The 21,322-nt window shown below is 31.8% G+C and overlaps 1 non-coding gene across 1 annotated transcript; it reads right to left on the reverse strand.

Moving 5' to 3' along the window:
* Nucleotides 1-20,548: 20,548 nt before the first annotated feature.
* On the reverse strand, nucleotides 20,549-20,651 carry LOC117025414 (U6 spliceosomal RNA). Its single transcript, XR_004423614.1, has one exon. It is a non-coding gene; the product is annotated as a U6 spliceosomal RNA (small nuclear RNA).
* Nucleotides 20,652-21,322: the final 671 nt, after the last annotated feature.

Raw genomic sequence — 21,322 nt, forward strand, 5'->3', positions numbered from 1 at the left:
ATCTTGCAACTTCTTGGGGGTCATCTAGAAATAATAAATTGAAACAAATTTGGAGCTTGACATCTGTGGCAGGAGGATTTCAAATGTCCCCCAATTTCCTTCCCTTTGTGCACATACACTGGGCACATATCACTTCTCCTTTAGTGTGGGCCAGAGCAGTGAATATAATGAGATTTCACACTAGTGATTAGGTTATGTTGTATGGCACTGAACTTCAAGAAAGGGAGATTATCTGGGTGGCCTGATTTAATTACATGAGCCTTTTAAATCAGATGTACAGGTCAGGTAGAGAGGAAGTCAAGAGATTCAAAGTAACAGGAGAAGGGCTTTAGGAGTTAGGAATGGCCTCCAGTCAATAGTCAACAAGAAACGAGTGACATCAGTCCTGTAACCCCAAGGAACTGAATTCTGCCAATGACTTTAATGAGCTCTGAAGAGGGCCCCAAGCCTCTAATAAGATAGCAGCCCTGGCTGATACATTGATTTTAGCTGTGTGAGACCATAAGCAGAACAACCATGCTGTGCCAGATATTAACATGCAGAAACTGTGAAAGAATACATTTGTGTTCATTTAAACCACTAAATTTGGTAAATTGTTACGTAGAAAACGAATGCACACCCGATCCATTTTCAATGGATCCTTTGCCCTATTTCTTGATATTCCTGAGAAACTTGTGTTAATCATCTCTGGCTCTGTTGTCCTTCTTCAACTGAATGCCCATTTCTCAGTATGTTTATTGTCCTTTGCCTCTTTTGCTCCTTTCTTACTCTTAGATACTGCAGCTATGGAACTTTAATTTCTGGAATCATTTGAAATAGTTGGAGGAGCAGATGAAAGAAAGCATGTCACCAAAACTATGTAAAATGAGTAGGAGATATTTCTCTAATAATTGGCCTGTGATCCAACGATTATGAAGGAATTTTGCATGTTTTCTACTGGATTCAGGTCTCTACCACATTGCTAGACTTTCTTCTTTTTCAATTTGCACCACGTTCCCCAATTTCTGATCATATATTATGAAAAACATTTAGTCTAATCAGTTCCTTCAGGTTTTTCCCAGAGGCATCCTTTTTATACATTTCTGCTTGTCTCAAAAGAAAAATGTTCTTTCCTGAAAGAAACCACTTTTACTGACTCATATATTCACTATGTGGGGGAGAGGGAAAGGAGCCAATATACTGTAAGATTACAATGTGTAAATGCAATCTTAATGTAAGGTAGTGAAATGCATAATAGGTTTGTAATAATGCATAATAGATGACATGATGGCGGAATAAATTAGAACATGTGAACTTCACAGAGAAGCTTTAAACTTGCTATATACTTCTCTAGTGGTATTTTTATTGTTTATTAAAAGAGAAAAATATTCAAAACTTACACATGGAATTGGCCTCCGTTCCTACCAATTTGGTGTGAATATCGAGTGGCTAAATATAAATCTCAAGAGTTTTGTTGTATGTGTGAATGATGTTCCAAATGTTGGACTGTAATATTTTAGAAAAGCTTATGACATTTTAATTTTTTTTTATTTCATCTCAATTAGAAGTTGCCTTGTTTTTCACCTCTATTTACTTATCTTTTTGTTTTTACCTTGTATTCTCTATTCAGCAAAAATAGCATATTTTTTCTTCACTTTCTGGGATTTTATATCCAACTCAACCAATTAAGAAGGGCTCCCTATTTCTCTTTTTTTAATGTTAAACAATGGGCTCCTCTTTTATATTTCCACAAAATTGCCCAAATATAACACCAAATGTTTATTTTCTTAAGTTTCTCCTGTGCTAGGCATTCCGATCATTTCAACAAATTATGCAGTTATTATACAGATAAAACTCGTTTTGCCTGCAATAAGTGGACAGATATTGCCTTCTCTGCTGCTTCTTTTCTCTTTAAAGAACTATGGCTTCCATCCAAATCTAAATATGTTACCTATATGTCAATTATTTTTGTAGAGGGAAAAAAAAAAAACTCAGAGATGACCTGATTCAATTTATTCACTAAATAGACATAGATACTAAGATTTTATCTGCCAAATAACATATATTCTACATTCTCATTCTGCTGTATGTTTAATAGCACAGGCAGAATGGGCTTCAATTCTGGGATTTAATTTTTTATAGTACTTTTAAAATGTTTTTGAAACATGTTTTTTGTCCTGTCTGTCTCAGCTTGGTGGTTACAGCTAACTTGTCTTTATAATGTCACTCTGTATACCTCCCAGCATAAGTCTATATCTGCATGACTGCTCAGTTAACCAATTGACCAATTGATAAACTTAATTGTCTAAGAAAGGATACTATAACTTATGTATCCTCTGTTAGGAATAATATACTAAGGTAGATATCAATAATATTTATGTGAAGACTTTTTCATTCCCGTGAGACTCATTGAATTACCCCCTTCTCTTTATTATTATAGTATCTTCCCCTGTTCTATTTTATATTTATATTGAATTTCAAATCTTTATTTACTTAAATACATTGCAATACGGCTCTTAATAAATGCCATTGTCTAGTACCACCGCAATGTGTATGCTTAATTCAAGATATGCTTATTTAATGAGTGGACAAACAAGAGGCATCTTCCTGAAAGACTGTATACACTTGGCAGAGCTCCTGTGTTCTAGTTATGTATGCTATTAGGGTTCATGTCCTCTCTTTTACATTACTTAGACAGCATACTCATAAACTGCACAGGATTGGAAACCAATCATTTTTATAGCTACCATTAACACTATATATTTTCTGTTAGTTCTCCATTACAGTTATTTGATCAAATTAATGTTAGTAGCTAATATTCAACACGAGTTTATAAACTTCCCTACATAGAGATTTCACTACAATGAACAAACTAACAATTATGAAATCATGATGCACATCAAATATGCTCTTTTAAAAAATTTGTATATTTTCTACCCAATAATCTATTAGTTCAAGAAATTACATTCATGCTTTCCTCTGTAATAATTAAAATATGCTCATAATAATTCCAAATTTTCTCTTTTTTTAATATAATGCAGAATAACCCAAAGGACTGAATTACTCAATTGAACATCCTGTTTTAATGACATAGAAATGCAGGCTTGATTCTAGAATAACTCTCATGTGGACATTTAGGTGATACTCTGTGCTGTGGTTGAGCTTACATCTTTTCTGGCAGTTAAATTATATATTTTAGTTTGTGTCACCAAGTTGATGTAAAATCTGCACTTGAAAAGCAAAGTTACTTAGCATAAAATAATGAAATTGTGTACGCTGAACTATTTTTGAAAGAAATCATCCAGATTTAAACCTGCATCTTTTCATAAACAGAGTACTATTGTTTTTATTATTCTGATGGGAAATTTAAAAAAAAAAGAAAATATTAAACTTTCGTATGGACACCATGATGTCTATTTTCCTAAAAATAATGAATTAGTGAAAAATTTTGTTAAATATTTTGTCAATCCCCTAATGTATCTAAAGTGTCTATCATATGCAATTTAGAAATAAATGCAGTCAGCACTGAGAGAGAACATAAATGATATGTTCAAGATTGATGGAAATATCATTTTGTAATCTTTTACTCTTCGTGCTGTTTGTATTTAAACATTTGTTAGATGTTAAGTAACTTTCCACTCCAGTAAATGTTTTCAAAACAACATTTCTTTTTCAATACAAAATTTTTCTTATTTACCCAACTACCTACTAAATAGAGTATGACCCCAGATCTGAAAAGGGGAGTAAATGAGAAAAAATTGTCAAAATGACAACCTGAAAGGGAGAGGAGAAACAAACTTTCAAAAAATCAACAGGTACTAAAGGGAGAAATATATTTTTGAGAGTTCCTCAACATTTTATTAAAAACAGAGAAGAAAGCTGTAATGACTATTTTCTCCTACAATTTTTGGCCTAATGTTATTTGAAATGATAGGGGAGGGGCAGCATCGTTTTTCTATAAACTATTGATGAGAAATCATAAATTAACCTTTGAACATACTATTAGACTTTTTGTGTATTTTATTGTAGTGCCTCTGCAAATTACAGTACATTGAAAAACATTACTTTCCTTATTACTTCAATTAGACATTTAAAGTGAATGGGGGCCTCCAGAGACACTGAAAAGAACTATGAAAATTTGTGTTTTGTCAAGGTCATGGCTTAATTATACTTAAAAAAAATAGCTTTTCAATCTTGTTAAGGTGAATTGATTTTTTTCATACTGCATTTACTTATGAATGAATTATTCTTCTTTAAAATGGTTATTTTGAAAAGTCAACATTCAAATATGCTATGTGAAGGAGGAAGAATAAATTATTATACATTTCCTATCTCATTCTTCAGAAATGTATAGTTATATTGCACGTGCCATACTAGTCTAGAAAATAACAGTGATTATATTTTTAACTAGTATGTATAATTTACATAAACTGAAAGGTACATATGTTAAGTGTAAAGTTCCATGAGTACTCACAATTATATACACTAATACAACCCAAACATCTGTCTAAGTATAGAACATTTTCATTAGCAAGATCTCTTATGTCAATTACCAGTCAAATTATATGCCCCATCCCCAGGCAACCACAGTTCCGGTTTCATTTACCATTAATAATCTTTGCTTGTGCTAGAACATCACATAAACTGAATAATATACTATGTATGCTTTTCTGTCTGGCTTCTTTCAATTATCAATATGTATTTTTTCGAGATTCATTCATGTTGTATGTATCGGTAGTGTGTTCCCTTTGCTGAGAATTATTCCATTGAATATTTTTATTTTACCCATTTTGCTATAGATGTACATCTGTGTTGTTCTCAGTGTTTTAACTATTATGAATAAAACTTCTATAAACATTCTTGTTCAAATTTTATGCATAGTTTTCTTTTTCTTCTTGCCCATCCTATCCAATCAGCATGAGCACGGTCTGATAGATGTAATAGACCAATACGCTGTCCCATAGGATATCTAGATGGCCCAGACCTTTTTGTCCTATATTATGACAAAGGACATGAGAACTATTATAACTCTGGGCAAAACTACAACCGTATATTTTTGTCATTCCATTGAAGGTATACTATTTTGATTTATTTTCTGGTTGGGTAAGAAAAGGATACATTCCCCAGAGCAATGGAATTATATCTGGTACCTGAGTGTACATCAGTATTCTCTAACCAAGAAGCTAAATCCCGCCCGGCAGCTTTGATCAGGGCTACATTTTGGGTGAGTTTGAGGTTATCTCCATTCATCACTGACTTGTTCCAAACCTTAACAAGAAAGTGTTCAGTCTTTCACCACTAAGTCTTATTATATATGCCCCTTATGACACTGAGAAAATTTTCTTCTATTCCTGTTTATTGATGATTTCTTTTTTAAAGCAGTGGGTGTTGAATGTTATCAATATTTCCCCCTGCATTGTTTGAGATATGATTTGCATAATTAAATGAATAGAATTTGAATGTTAAGCCAAACTTTCATTCTTGTAATGAATCTCTCTTAAGAAATAATTCTTTGTCTGTTTATATACCGTTGGATTAAACTTGCTCTTCTTTTATTGAGGTATATTATTTCTATGTTGTTGTTTTTTCTATTGCAGTTAGTGTACTTTGTGACTTGTTAAGAAATCTTTGCCTATCTGTGAATATTCCCTCCTATGCTTTAATAAATTTTACTTTTACTTTTACAGTGGCATATATGATCCATTTCAGTTTTGTATACAGTGTGAAAAACAGTAATGTTCTTTTTCTTTCCTTTCTTTTTTTTAGTACAGGCATCAAGTTGTTACCATTTGTTGAAAGATTATTTTATATTTCTGAATTATTTTGACAAGTATGTTGAAAATCAATTAATTATATGTGTGTGTGTGTGTGTGTGTGTGTGTGTGTCTTTTGACAATGTCTTCTATTCTATTACCTACATTAAATCACATTGTTATGATTTTATAACTTTATAGTAAGACTTTGAAATCAGGTAATATCAGATTTCTAACTTTATCCCTTTTAAATTTGTTCAAGCTACTACACATTCTTTGGCTTTTTACTGATACGTTTTAGCAGCAGCTTGTCAATCTCTAAAACATGTCTCCTAGAATTTCTATTTATTGCATTAACTCTATAGATAAGTTTGGGGGACAATTGACATTTCAGTAATATAATTTCCAAAAACTGAATTTTTTTGTATAGTCATTGAATTTCCAATATGTATATATGATGATGTTGTCAGCAAATAAATACCATTTTATCATTCACTTTCCATAGTACTTATATTCTTTTATCTCATGTTGCAGTATGACACTGAATAGAAGTATGAGAGATAATGAAGGATGCCTAGAGACAATAATAAGGTAAAGTGAGGGACAGCCATCCCTCAGCTACTTCAAATCTTGCTCACTGTTCTGTTCCATCCATCACCTTTAATACAATCAAATGAATGACCCTGAGAAAGAAATGTCCAGCTGAGATCTTTCTGAATTCTTGATTCAGAAAAATTTGAAAGATTATATATTTTTTAAAATGCCTGAGGGTTTTTTTGTTTTTTAATTAAAGGTTATTGGTGTACAATTTTGTAATGTATCATCTATATACCACATTATGTGTCCACCACCCAGTTTTAAGATAGTTTGTTACACTCTAATCATTAAGCAGAACAAAAGAGTTATGCCTGGACATGGAATGCTATCTTAAAAAAACATCTAAAAGTTTTGGCATAGCTTCTGGGGTTAAGAAGCAGGTAAAACCAGGAATGGCCTTGAGAGACTCAAAATAAAATTATAAAGAGTCTCAAGGAGAGTGTGAGTGGACACCCAGTGAACCTGAAGAAGATTCTCAGTGAGGGTTTAAAAGGAATGCAAGGAAAATATTGGAGTTGGTGGAGATATATAGCAGTGGACACTTGATAGCACTGTCAAACCTGCAGTAAAAGTAGAAATTAGAATATGCAATGAAACTTGGTGATTTGGCTAAGATTATTTCCAGGCAGAATACCAAAGGTTACGTGTAGCCTCTACGTAATACTATAGGTGATAAAATGCAAGAAGAGAGAGATGAGCTAAAGAATAAATATTTAAATAAAAAAGAGCTATTATTTCCTATATTAAAAAAATACAACTGTTCTCAATCTCTATATCTACAGCCAGAAAAACAAATAGCAACAACAAAAATAAAAAAAAATTCTCACATTAATAAATGCTTAAGGGGAAATCTTTAAATCTAGTTTGTTCCTGTAAGATCCTTTAAGTCTTTACAAAAATGTAAAGTGTATCTTACAAACTCTTTTCAAATAGACAAAATATCCAAGGATCTAAGACATGCTTTATAGACCCCATGTGTTAAACAACAGGTACTTTTAATAATCTAGGTGTGGATTGCCCTACGGCAGACTCTCAGAGAGCCCAGCGTGGAGAACAGCATATTTGAAAATACTTGTATGTGTACATTTTTCCAATAGACTAATTTAGGATTATAAATCAACACATACAAAATCCACAGAACTTTTTAAAAGAATTATACCAACTTAGATTGAAAGTGACAAAGAAAGTAAAACAATGAAAAGAGGCATTTGGATCATCAAATTATTAGAAGAAGGAAGCAACCTGAGAAAACTACATGGGTTCAAACACTGCCTACTTTCTATGGAAAATAATAATTTAGAGGACAAAACAAATAAAGAAAAATGCGTAGCCAAGAGCCATGGAGAATAACCATATAAAGGAACTGGAATGTACTTCCAGCAGGATTTCAGTATTGCTATGGGCAAGTGTTTCCATGTGCCCGTTTCCTTCTCATTTTGTGTACAAGAGAATATATGGTTGTTTTTCTATTCTTGTTTCACCATTGTATGTTGGAGGTGGTAGTAGAAGTTATGCAACTTGTCTCTTTAGTTCACAGGTCTTCAGATTTATATATATATTTAAAGAGTTATACCCATGAAATTGCACCTAAAGGTGCTCATGTGACCCTGAACATGATTTAGCTATGGAGATCCAAAACCACAAGTTGATGCTGTAATAAGAAAACACAGAGGAGTCAGGATAAAGTATGAGTGTGTTTTTCATGTGAGATGATGTCATTGTGAGAAGACAGACCGGCAGACTATATATTTAAAAGATGGCCATAACTATATCTCTTCTTACATGGTGACTTTGACATTCTTCACTTCAAGGGATGGGGTTTATATTTTATATCCCCTGCCCTAGGGTATGGTAGAAGTGACTATATGTGCCTTTCTAGGCTAGGTAGTAACTGTGGTGAAACTTTTGCCTTGCAGGCTGGAACAATTCTGCTGGAATTCTAAGCTGCTTTATAAGCCACCCATTTGCACTAAGGCTTCCATGTTGTATGGGCATCCAGACTACGTCAGACAGAAAGTCTACACTGAGAGACTCTAAGACCACAGGAAGTGAAAGAAATGTCAGCCATTTCCCAGTTGCTTTAGCACACCTCCACCCTACCCTGACTATTTCATCTCCAGTACCTATCTAATTGCAACCTCATGATTTATCTCAAACCAGAACAACAAATCAATTCCTGAATCTGATGCACAGAAACTGGGAGACAATAAAATATTTGCCATTATTTTAAACCATTGAGTTTGAATAATTTGCTATACAGATGTAGATAATAAGAACACCTAAACTGTTAAATTTACATTTTGTTCTTTATTTCTAAAAGTTTTATTTGATTCTTTTTATATTCTTTTTCTCTCAGCAGTATGTGTATGGTTTTCTTCATATACTTTAGTATGTTTATAATACCTATTTTAATATCTTGTGTTTTATACCCATCATTTCTGTAATTTCTGCTTCGGTACTTATTGACTGATTTTTCTCCTAGTTAAGGGTCATATTTTTCTACTTCTTTACAAATTTAATAATTTTTGATTGGGTATTGGATACTGTAAATTTTCCTTTTGAGTTTTGGGTGTGTTTTTTTTCCTTTGAAGACTGCTAAGTTTGTTTTGACCTGTAGTTTATTCGTGACATATTTATCTTGTTTATAATGCTGAAATTGCTCTATATAAAACTATTTTAGTTTTTTACTATATATTAGAAATCACCTCAGGTATTTATATTCATTGAATTATATAAATGTCCTTCTGTATTTCTGGAAAATTCTATAAACTGTTAATATTTTCAAAAGCCTTGAAAGAGAGGACATTTAAATTACATTATGGACTATAATATTTATATGGCAAAATATGATTAATATGTTTTGTTTCAAAATAACATAGCAAAAGTTGGTGAAATATAGTTTTGAAAAGATTGACCATGAATTGGTCATTTGCAGCCTGGATGATGGTTTATATGCTATTCTATCTACTATTTAAAGGATACAATTTTTCCATTATAAAAATGTTTGAAAAATAAATATATCTTCAAATAATCTGTTAAAATTTTAAGTGATCATGAAATTATGGTATCCCCATGAATTTCTTTGTGACAGTTGAATACATGTACTTTGTATTTCAAAATTTAAAATCACAATTTATTGCTAAATTTGTGCTATTTAAAACAGAAAATTTCAAAATGGCATCTAAATACAAAGCAAATCTATTAGAAAACTAATTAATACTAAGCAACAGCCTCATTACACAACAGAATCTTGTTATCAATTCCACTTACTGTCAATAGCATATTCACACATTGAGCAGTGAATGGTTCAAACTGAAGCCTAATTTGAAGACAAAAAACAGCAAACTTCTAAGGTCCCTTTTTTTTCTTTTATAGTGAGTTTCTCAAGGTGAAACATAAAAAATGCAAAGAATATTTTATTGTTGGGAACTAATTTCACCAGGAATATATCCTCTTTTGAAAGACCAGTTCAAATGACATTGAGGGAAAGAAAAAGATTGTGGGATACATGTGAACTCTTCCTCAAATGAATGTAGCTAGGATACGACCAAATCCAATTTACACTAATATTGAAAACATAATGTCATTTGATTCATTTGAAACTTTTTGGCATGCAGTACAAGGACCACAGCTGGGGCTTTTAGCTTGTTATTGATAAATTTAATGAAGCCATTCTCATATATTGTTAGTTGTCATTTTTGAAACAAAAGTGTTTTACCCGAATAGTTTGATTATCTTTTTTTATATTTTTCAACTTCTTCAATCAGTTATTTTCCAGGCAATATTAATCAAATTTTGAAGCACTTGATACTAAGTCTCATTTTGAAGTAGGAAGAAAGCATAGTACTTTATTCTTGTTCTCCTAAGATTCACCAACTTGACATGAGGGCAATCTAAACTATAGTTAAAAGAATCTGCCCTTCTCTTAAGTAGGCTTTAGCACCCAGGGAAGTTTTTATGTCTTTTGTGGTTGAAGGTACTTTTAATCCACTGTGGAACCAGCTTGAGTTATTGAAGAACACTGTACACCTTAGCTATTGTTAAGGTCTGTTCAGGTCCGTTCCTTCAAACATCTTAGTGCAAACTAAAAGACATAAAGTCTGTCTTTTCTTTGATACAGTGTATTTCTACTACAAAACACTCATCTCTGTACTCCTATACTGGGAGAGGGAGTGAACACTATATATACGTCTCATCAGTCTCTATAACCTTGTCCACAAAATGTCCTCCTTCTGTATAGAAGAAGAGGAAGCAGTCACTTTTATTTTATTTTATGATAACCTTTACCAGTTTGCATTTTGGAAACTAATAAACAACAATAAGGTGGATATTAAAATACCTCTTATTTCTACCTGGAGATAAGATATGGCCTACTATGTTTCTAGAGTGGAATCACTTAAACTGAAGGTAACACATGCTTTAAATATATGTGTGTGTGTGTGTGTATATATATAATATATATATATATATATATATATATTATACATACATATACACACATATATTTAAAACATATATTATATATATTTAAAGCATATATATATACATATATATATATATATATATATTTCTGATAAGAAGCAGTCTGTTTTCTTTGAGTTATAGTTCTCACAAGGAAGGTAGTATATTTCATGACTAATTTTAGCTCCAAATTATTTGCATGTTGAATGAGAAATTCAGAAAAGACTTTGAGAAAATAACTATATAACTTTATTTACATTTAATAATCAATATGATTTATGCACTTAACATACTTTTATCATGGCTCTGATTTTAAAGGAATCTTGTGAAAATAGCAGGATAACTATCACTTTAGATCACCTTTTTATATTCTAAATTTAAAAGAAACTGAAGTCCTTTTTTCTGTCTAGGCCCCATTTCAAGGTCCTACTTCCCACTCAAGCTACTACTGTAAGTCACCCAGATGAACAAAAACTTTAGTTTTGCTTAAATGCAACCTTACTTTGTCTCGTCTAGGGCCTATTTCATGCAGCTCTGCGATTTGTGATTCTTTTAGGAAATTGCTGGGACTCACCAGCAATGAGCCACCCCAGGGGCATTAACATGCTTGGAACCAGCCTTGACTGATGAGGACTGGGGGACGCCTCTCCTTTGTCCCAGCGAAAGAGAGATATGAAGGTACTTCCATATCAGTGCCAGCCTCCCACATAGGCAGCTACCCAATCGTGCATTATTCTGGCTCTTCCTCCTTTCCTGTTTCACAGTGTTCTGTCCCCCCACACACACCCCCACCTCACACAACTTCTCAAAACTTTGTTCTCTGAGACAACATTTCCAAATAAATCTTTATCTTAGGCTCTACTAAAACAGGCTTTTAATCTGGAGCCGGACTTCCTGGGTTCAAATCCTGATTCTGCCTTATAGTAGATGTTCGTTTGAAGAGTTATTAACTTCTCTTTTCCTCTATTTCCTTATATGTAAAATAGGGGTTGTTGTACATATCACAAGCAATACTATAAGGATTAAAATTATGTAGTATAGTTCTTTTTCTAACAAGTTGTCCATTTCTTCTGGGTTATTGAATTTGGTGGCAAAAATTTAAGAATGGAATTACCATACGACCCAGCCATTCCACTCCTTGGTATCTATCCAGAGATATCCAAAACTCTAATTCAAAAAAAAATTATGCACCCCTATGTTTATTGCAGCACTGTACACAGTAGCCAAGACAGGGAAACAACCGAAATGCCTATCAGTAGACGACTAGATTAAGAAACTGTGGTGCACTTATACAATGGAGTATTATGCAGTCATAAAGAAGAATGAAATCTTACCTTTTGCAACAATATGGATGGACCTAGAGAACATTATGCTATGTGAAATAAGTCAGATAGAGAAGACAAATGCCATATGATCCAATTTATATGTGAAATCTAAAGAAAAGAATAAATGAATGAACTAATCAGAAACGGTCTCAGAGACATAGAGGAAAAACTGAGGGTTGCTAGATGGGAGGGGGGTGGGGATAAGGGGGAAAGTGAGGGGATTAGAAAATAGTCAGTAACCACAAGATGGCCACGGGGACACGAAAGTCAGTTTGGGAAATGTAATTAATAATGTTGTAAAGATTTTGTAGGGTATCCGATGGACACTTGTCTCATTAGATAGACCACCTCAGGGATGATGTAGATGCCTGCTCACTACACTGTACACCTGAAGCTGAAGCTGAACAATAATGAATGTCAATTATAACTATATACATATATATACACATATATATACACATTTTATATATATATATATATATACACATATATATACATATATATACATACACATATATATGTGTATATATATATGTATATATATATATATATAGTTACAAGAAGTGGAGTACAGCATTAGGAATAGAGACAGTGGAAATGTAATGGCTGTGTGTGATGTCAGAGGGTTAGTAGATTGGGAGAGGGAGGTTATCACTTTGTGGGGGATATAAATGATAAATGTCTAACTATTGCATTGTTTTGTACACCTAAACTAATAAACTAATAAAAATAAATAAATAAATAAAATCAACAACAACAACAAAAGATGAAATAGTGCCATTTGCAACAACGTGGATGAATCTTGAGATTATTATGCTAAGTGAAAAAAGTCAGACAGAAAAAGTCAACAACCATGTGATTTCACTGATATGTAGGATATAAAACTGAAAGCAATAAAGAACAAGACAAACAAATAAAGAAACAAAAACTGAGACACAGACAATAGTTTAGTGGTTACCAGAGGGTAAGTGGGGGGGTGGTAGATGAGGGTAAAAGGGCCCCAATATATGGTGATGGAAGGAGAACTGACTCTGGGTGGTGAACACACAGTGTGATATATAGATGATGTGTTACAGAATTGTACACTTGAAACCTATGTAACTTTATTAACCACTGTTACCCAATAAACTTTAATTAAAAAAAAGTAGTATATGCAAATTAGGTAGACAATATTTTGCCCATAGTAAGGACTATATAAGCATGTGATTTTATTTTGTTTCATACATATTATCTAATTAAAAAATAACTTTGCATTTTAGGAATTCTCACAGAGACACAAATTATATGTGGCAAAGCCTTTTTCTATAATTTTTTTCAACTTAATATAAATGCTATTCTATAAATTCTCTGGGCTTACTGTCTCTCATATAATAATTTACTTTTATTAATTTATTATGTTGTCTGTCTTCTTCCCTTTGAAAGGTTTCTGCTAAAACTATTTATCCATACATTTTATACAAAAATGTCTTATTTTAAATTTGGACTAACTTATACAAGTTAGTTATTGATCCTGACTAAATTTACTAGATAACCCAAGTTCTGCGGTTTATTGTATAGCCTTTAATTATAGCTTGTCAAGATTTTATTTTTTAATATATTCTTACATGAAAAAAAATGACAGGAAGCTTTAAAAGTTTAAACGATGGAACACAGGTTGATGACATATTTATTCACTCATTTTGGTGGACTGTAAAAGTTATTCAATCCAATAAAGAGGCAGAGTGTATCACCCCCTCTTGGATTTGTGCTCGACCTTAAAATTTACTGAGGGCAATAAAATGGAGCAGGCCTGATGGTGTGCCAGATCCAAGTCTGGGCCACAAGATATATTCAGGACATTTCTTCTCTGTCTGGAAACCCTGAGAATGACATGTGAAACACTGCTGCAAATGACAAACCACATACAGAAGAGCCATCCAGGTAAGTTCATCTAGTCAGCTCTGCCTGCTCCACCTCACTGACGTCAGGCACATTAGATAGTCTAGCAAAGATCAATGCAGTCTGGAGAGCTCAAAGGGAACTTCCAGATAATATGTAGGAACATGAGAAATACTTAATTATTATGGTGTTTTAAAGTAATTTTGTGATTTTTTTCAGGTTTATTGACCTTATAATTGCAGATTAAAAAAAAATAAAACACCTATTTTAGGTGTGCAGGTCTATGCATTTTGACCAACTTTCATAATCTCATAGGCACCACCGCAATCATGGCTATTTCTATTACCCCAAAGAGTTTCCTTGTGTCCATTTGTAATCAAGCAAAAGTCACTGCTTTAGCCCTTGGCAAATATTGATCTCATTTCTGCCCCTATAGTTTGCCTTTTCTAAAAGGTCTTATAAATGGAATTATACAACATATATCCTTTTGACCCTGTTCCTAATTTCACTTAGGTTATTGCTTTTGAGACTATCCATGTTATAGTGTGAATAATAAGCAGTCAGTGAACATTTATGTTGTTTCCAGGTTTTGGTGATTATGAATACAATGACTACGAGGTCTGACAATTACGTTCACGAACTCATCCGAGAAAAAGTGCTAATTACCCCATTGCTGGATATCACTACGGTCACCTTTGAAGTACTCCCCTTGGGAAGCTGTGCACCAATGCCAGTGCCTAGTCCACCCTTCAAAGCAATTTTGGAACTCTGTCTGGCATGGTTAGCAGAGCTGTCATCGTATTACCCTTGATGTCCTGAAGGTCATTAAATGTCTTCCTTTCAATATTTCCTTTATCTTTGGGTAAAGAAAGAAGTCACTGGGGCCAGATCAGGTGAGTAGGGATGGTGTTCCGATACAGTTGTTTGTTTACTTGCTAAAAACTTCCTCACAGACAGTGTCATGTGAGCTGGTGAATTGTGGTTATACAAGAGCCATGAATTGTTGGCGAAAAGTTCAGGTCGTCTAACTTTTCACGCAGCCTTTTCAGCACTTCCAAATAGTAAACTTGGTTAACTGTTTGTCCAATTGGTACAAATTCATAATGAATAATCCCTCTGATATCAAAAAAAAAAACATTAGCAACCTCATTGCAACATGTTCATGAATGTAATTGTCAGATCTTGTATAAACATTTGAATACAGGCATTTATGTAACCATAGTTTTAATTTCTTTTGCATCTAGCATATGTTTTATTAGATTTTAGTTGCTTTTCCTACTTGTCAGCACTTGCTCTTGTCAGGTTTTTATTTGTTTCTTTTTATTGCTTTTTTTCTTATTTGACCATTTAATTAAGATATGTTGTTGTGTCTCACTGTGGTTTTAATTTGCATTTGCCTAATGACGAATGATAGTGAACATCTTTAGATGTGCTTATATTAAATTCTATCTTTTCTGTAGTGAATTATCTTTTTATATATTTTACCCATTTTTATTGAGTTATTTCTTTTCTTATCAAGGTTTTTTCAAATTTGTTTGTACATTCTTGTTACCAGTACTTTATTAAATGTGTTTTGCAAATATTTTCTCTGTGACTATGGTTTGCCTTTTTTAAAAACACTATTCTACAAAGATCGGGTTTTATATATATTATACTATCTAAAAATGAATTGTCTATCTCAATGTCACAGATATTTTCTCCTTTGTTTTCTTCTAGATATAAATTTTCAATTTTAGCTTTTACTTTTACATTATTATTCTTTTCCTTGCACATGAATTTTGAAATGTTTCAATAGTATTAATTAATAGAGAAAGTATTTATATCCTGAATTACATTATCAACATGGTCAAACTACTTGCTCATGTGCGTGTTAGTCTATTTCTGTACATTTTGTTCTGTTCCATTGATATGTGACTATCATTTCACCAATGCTACTTATATGGTTACTGTAGCTTGATAGAAAATCTTGAAATCTGGTAGTATGAGTTTGCCAACATTTTCATTTTCAAAGTTCTTTTGGCAATTTTTGATATTTGCTTTTTAAAATAAAATTTAGAATCAGCCTGTAAATTTCTTCCAAGAAGACTTGTAAGATTTTCTTTGGGATTGTGTTCAGTCTATACATCAATTTGAGAAGAATTTACATCTTGACAATTTTGAGTCTTCCAATTAATAAACATGATATAGCTCTCCATTTATTTAGTTTTTTTTATATTTATAAACAATGTGGCACATTTTTTATTATACAAATTGTACCTATTTTTAAAAGATTTATCCCTATTTCATATTTTAGTGGTATTGTATATGGTATTTTTTAAAATTTCAATATGTACTTGTTTATTGCTAGCTTACTTAAAGACAATTGGTTTTAGTATGCTGACTGGTATTCTATAATCAGCTAAATATACTTATTTAGATTATTTGGGATTTTTTTTAGGTAGACACTCTTGATTTCTATCTCTATGAATAATAACAGTTTTATTTCTTACTTTCTAATCTATGTGTGTTGTATTTCTTTTCTTTGTTTTATTGCACTGGCATGCATGCTGTATAACAGAAATGGTGTCAGTAGAAATTCTTGTTTTGGTCCTAATCACAGAGAGAAACCATTTAGTCTTTAACAACAAGGTATGATGCTAGCTCTAGTTATTAATAGATATCCTCTGTAAGGTTGAAATTTTGACTTTTATTCATAGTTTGTGGAGAAATATTGTCATAAATGAATGTTGAATTTTGTTAAATATTTTTTCAGGCATCTATTAAAAGGATTTTTTCTCTTTTAAAATATTGGTATACATGAATTACTATATTAATCAGTGTTCTTTAGAGAAACAGAACCAATAGGAAATGTATAGAGATAAATGGATGGATAGATAGATAGTTAGATAGATAGACAGATAGATAGATAAATGGAAATTGATTTACTATAAGGAATTAGCTCACACAATTATTGAGGCTGAAAAGTTCCATAGTATGCTGTATGCAAGCTAGAGACCCAGAAGAGCTGGTTATATAGTTAGTTCAGTTTGAATCTGAGAGCCTGAGAACCAGGGGAACTAACAGTGTAAATCCCAGTCCCAGGGTAGGAGAAGATTGATACTCCAGCTAAGTAACTTCATAGAAAGTAAATTCTTCCTCTCATACCTTTGTGTTTTATGCAGTCCGTCAAAGGATTGGATGATGCCCACCCATTGGGGAGGGCAATCTGCTTCAGTCAGTCTACTGATTCAAATGCTAATCTTATCTGGAAACACCCTCATCTTCCCAGGATAAATCTCACTTGTCATAATATATTATCCTACTTACATATACTGGATTTAGTTTGTTAATACTTTTAAAGAATTTTTATATCCATATTCATGAGCGATGTTGGTTTGTAGTTTTATTATAATATCATTGTCTGCTTTTGTCACTGTAACACTGGCCTCATTAAAAGAATTGGAAGGTACAGCCTATTCTATTTTCTGGAAATGGTTTTCTTTTCTTTTTTCTTTTCTTTTCTTTTCTTTTCTTTTCTTTTCTTTTCTTTTCTTTTCTTTTCTTTTCTTTTCTTTTCTCTTCTCTTCTCTTCTCTTCTCTTTTCTTTTCTTTTCTTCCTTCCTTCCTTCCTCCCTTCCTTCCTTTCTTTTGGAATTGGTATTTCTTCTAATATTTTGTAGGATTCATTAATAAAGCCATTTGAATCATTAGTTTTCCTTTTTCAAAAGTTTTAACTATGAATATAATTCCTTATTAGATATAGGACTATTTGAGCTCTTTATTTCTTTTTGAGTGAGGTTTGATAATTTGTGTGTTTTAACTTGTTTTGTTGTTGTTGTTTCTTTTGTCATTAAACTTATTGGGGTAAGCCACTAAGTTTTAGAATGGCTTCTAAAACTTAGAATGGTTTTAGAATGCAAGAACAGCTAACTCATACAGTCATTCCTTTATTCATTAATCAATTCATTAATGTGTCTTTCAATATAGACTTAAAACACCAACACTATATTTTAGATTCTGTTACATACATTAAGTATGATGATATAACTAAACTATAAGAAATCAGAATATAGTATAGAGAAAAATTATGCTACAATATTTAAAGCATAGGGTGTTATGCACTAGCTTATATAGATTTATTAGGCATTTACTATGAAAGTAGAAAGAACTTACTTTTTTTGTAGTAAGTACTACTTACTGTGATGTAGATCTATGTAGCTCTTCCTATGAACTATTATGTAAGTAGCACTCTTCAAATAAGAATGTCTTTAAAATTTTTTTATACTAAAAATGTATAATTTGTTAGACTTCTCCAACAAATCTGACTACTTTCTCTGGCTCATTCTACTCCAGCTACACTGACCTCTTTACCAGTTGTATCTCATGCCTCCCATATCCCCACCATGGAGTCTGTGTAACCACAGGTCCTTCTACCTGAAAAATATTTTTTAGATTAATCTTTAAATGTTATCTCTTTTGAAAGACCTTCCACAGCCACCCTGATTAAAAGTGCGATTCTCTTTCCTGTTGTATCTGCTTAAACTTTTAAATTTTCTCATAGCATTATATAACAATATACCAAATACTTGTTTATTTATTTTCTGTCTTCAATCTCTCTTTAGTATACAAGCTCCACAGAAGAAGGGACTCTATTTTGTTCACTGCTTTGTTTTGCTTACTGCTTTACCTACTAGATAAAAACTAGAACAAAATTTAGCACATCATGGCATGCAGTAAATATTAATGAACAAATAAATTGTGGAATATCCATTAGTTTAGGAGCTATAACTTTTTGTAAGTAGTATACTGATTTATAATCAGAAAATCTGGTTTTGATTCTGTGAACTTCTCCTACTAAATTTGAGTCTGTTATATAATTTTTCTGACGTTTTTAAAAAATCTCTTACTTAACATATTCAACTCTGCCATCATGTATATTAATTTCTTCTGCCTGAAATGTTCAAGTGTCCCAACCCTCAATGATTTTTCCTTCTCTTTCATTACTAATAAAACTGTTGTTCAATATGCTGCATACTTCTACACTTTCCATACTAAACAGTAATTTGAAATTTATTTTACTTTTTCATATTTGTCTTTTTTCCTGAATAGTCATCAAATTGAAGGGAATCCATCTTATTTTGTAATTAGCCATATTAATTCAATTGATCAATTTGTCTATCCTCAGACCATCACTATTGATGCACTGATCATTAGGGCACTGTTGTGTTACTTAGAACATAGAATGAGGTCACATTTCTCCCTGGTGAAGAGTAAATAGCAAATTACAAAAAAGGTACCTAGCATTTAATGCCTAATCCTTAAGAGCAGTTTATGTTAAAAAAAAAAAAAAAAAAATGCTTACTTTATGGTAAAAGGATTTAACCAACATTTTTGGTTAACAATTTTCTATATGTCCAGTCATTTACATTTTAAAGTAAGAAAGCATGAGCATATTGGACAGTGGGTTGAAGCAATATAAATGAAAAAAATATTTAGAGGAGATAAATTATGCATGCATAAACTTAGGTTCTTGTTCATTGTTCCTTCTCATCCACAGCCCTATAAATAGAAATGATGATTTTTCCCTCACTCATTACTATTTATCTGTTACATTAATGCTAGTGTTACATTAAAAATTATTTTGCAAAAGCATAAATATATAAAAGAAAAAAGTATCATAATGAACCTCCATGGATATGATATCCAGTTTCTAAACAGTCAATATATTTTTCTCTTAAGTCTACACCTACTCCATGTTCCACATCCAACTTAGATAGGTTTAAATCAGATCCTATAATCACTTTACTACATCCATAGATCCTTCAGTATGTATCTATAAGAGATACTTTAAAAATCATAATTCCAATATTTTTATCATTCCTAAAGTAATTAGCATGATTCTTTATGTTATGAAATACACAATATTCATGTTAACCTCCAAAATTTTATAGTATTTTTAGCTTACAATCTATTTGTTTGAATCAGGAAACAAAGTACATGCAATGCATTTTACAGGTATAGTTTAAATTGCTTTTAATTTATTTTAAATTGCTTCTCATCCCTTTTTTTCCCACTTATAATTTAGTCAGTAATGAAACCAAGCGCATGATACTATACAATTTTGCACATTCTGGATTTTGCTTATTGCATCCCTTTGTATCACTTAAGATGGTCTGCATACCACTTTATTTCCTATAAAAATGCAGTTACATTTAAAAGGCTGATCAAATTTGTTCTATTGTTTGATAGTAATATTTCATAGGTGGACTTATGAGCTTCCGATTGTATCATATCAAGAGGTAAATCATATCTAATTTTCACTCTTACTGTTTTTACTAAAACTTCTCAAACTAGCTAGCATTTTTTTTAGTATCAATATGAACCCATAATGATACCGATTCAAATATTTGTACTAAAATTAAGATTACTGAAATAGTTTAAAATGTCCTTGAACTTTTTTGTTTCACTTTTCACACTATTTTAATTTTAATTTACTATTTATATGTGTATTTATTTTTATTGTGGTAAAATACATATAACATAAAATTATCATTTTAACCACTTTTAAGAGTCCAGAAAAATATGGAGTGCTTCACTAATTTACGTGGCATCTTTGCACAGGATCCATGCTAATCTTTTCTGCATCATTCCAGTGTTAGTATGTGTGCTGTGGAAGTAAGACCTTGCAAATTTCTTTTTATCTTTAGGATATATTTGAATACCTGACATGCTCTATATCGCAAATTATAATTTCTTAAAATCCTATTCATGAGTAGATCTGGTGACCGTTAAACATTTTTCGTTGCAAATACATTTGACTGTTTTATCATTTGTCTATTTAATGATTATGCTTATTTGTCATGAATATATTTTGGACAAATTACATAACAAAATTTGTTAATTTTATCCTTTACTGATCATATTTTGTGAGTCATGCTTAACTGTTATTTTACTTTCAAGTTTATACACAGATTCAGACATATTTTCTTCTAATAGTTGCATGTATAGTGTGGAGATAATTGTTTCTTTTCTTCGCATAACCTTGCCATTTATCCAACACTACTAATTATAGATAATATTTTTTACTCACTGATTTCTGATGCTATGTTATAATATACTAAATTTTCACTTGTAAATCCTATGTCTGTTTCCAGATTTTTCCATCCTGGCCCATTCACATTGCAATATCTTACTATTTTAATTATAAAGGACATAAAATACAGTTCACGTGGTGAGGAGGAGCTAAAAAACCTTTTTCAAGGTTTTCATGGTTTCTCTATTCTTGCTTGTTTTTTTTTTTTAATTCAAATGCACTTTATAATTAACTTTTCTAGTTCAAGAAAAAATAAA

The sequence above is a fragment of the Rhinolophus ferrumequinum genome, chromosome 7 (genome assembly GCF_004115265.2).
Source record: "Rhinolophus ferrumequinum isolate MPI-CBG mRhiFer1 chromosome 7, mRhiFer1_v1.p, whole genome shotgun sequence".
Classification (NCBI taxonomy): Eukaryota; Metazoa; Chordata; class Mammalia; order Chiroptera; family Rhinolophidae; genus Rhinolophus; species Rhinolophus ferrumequinum.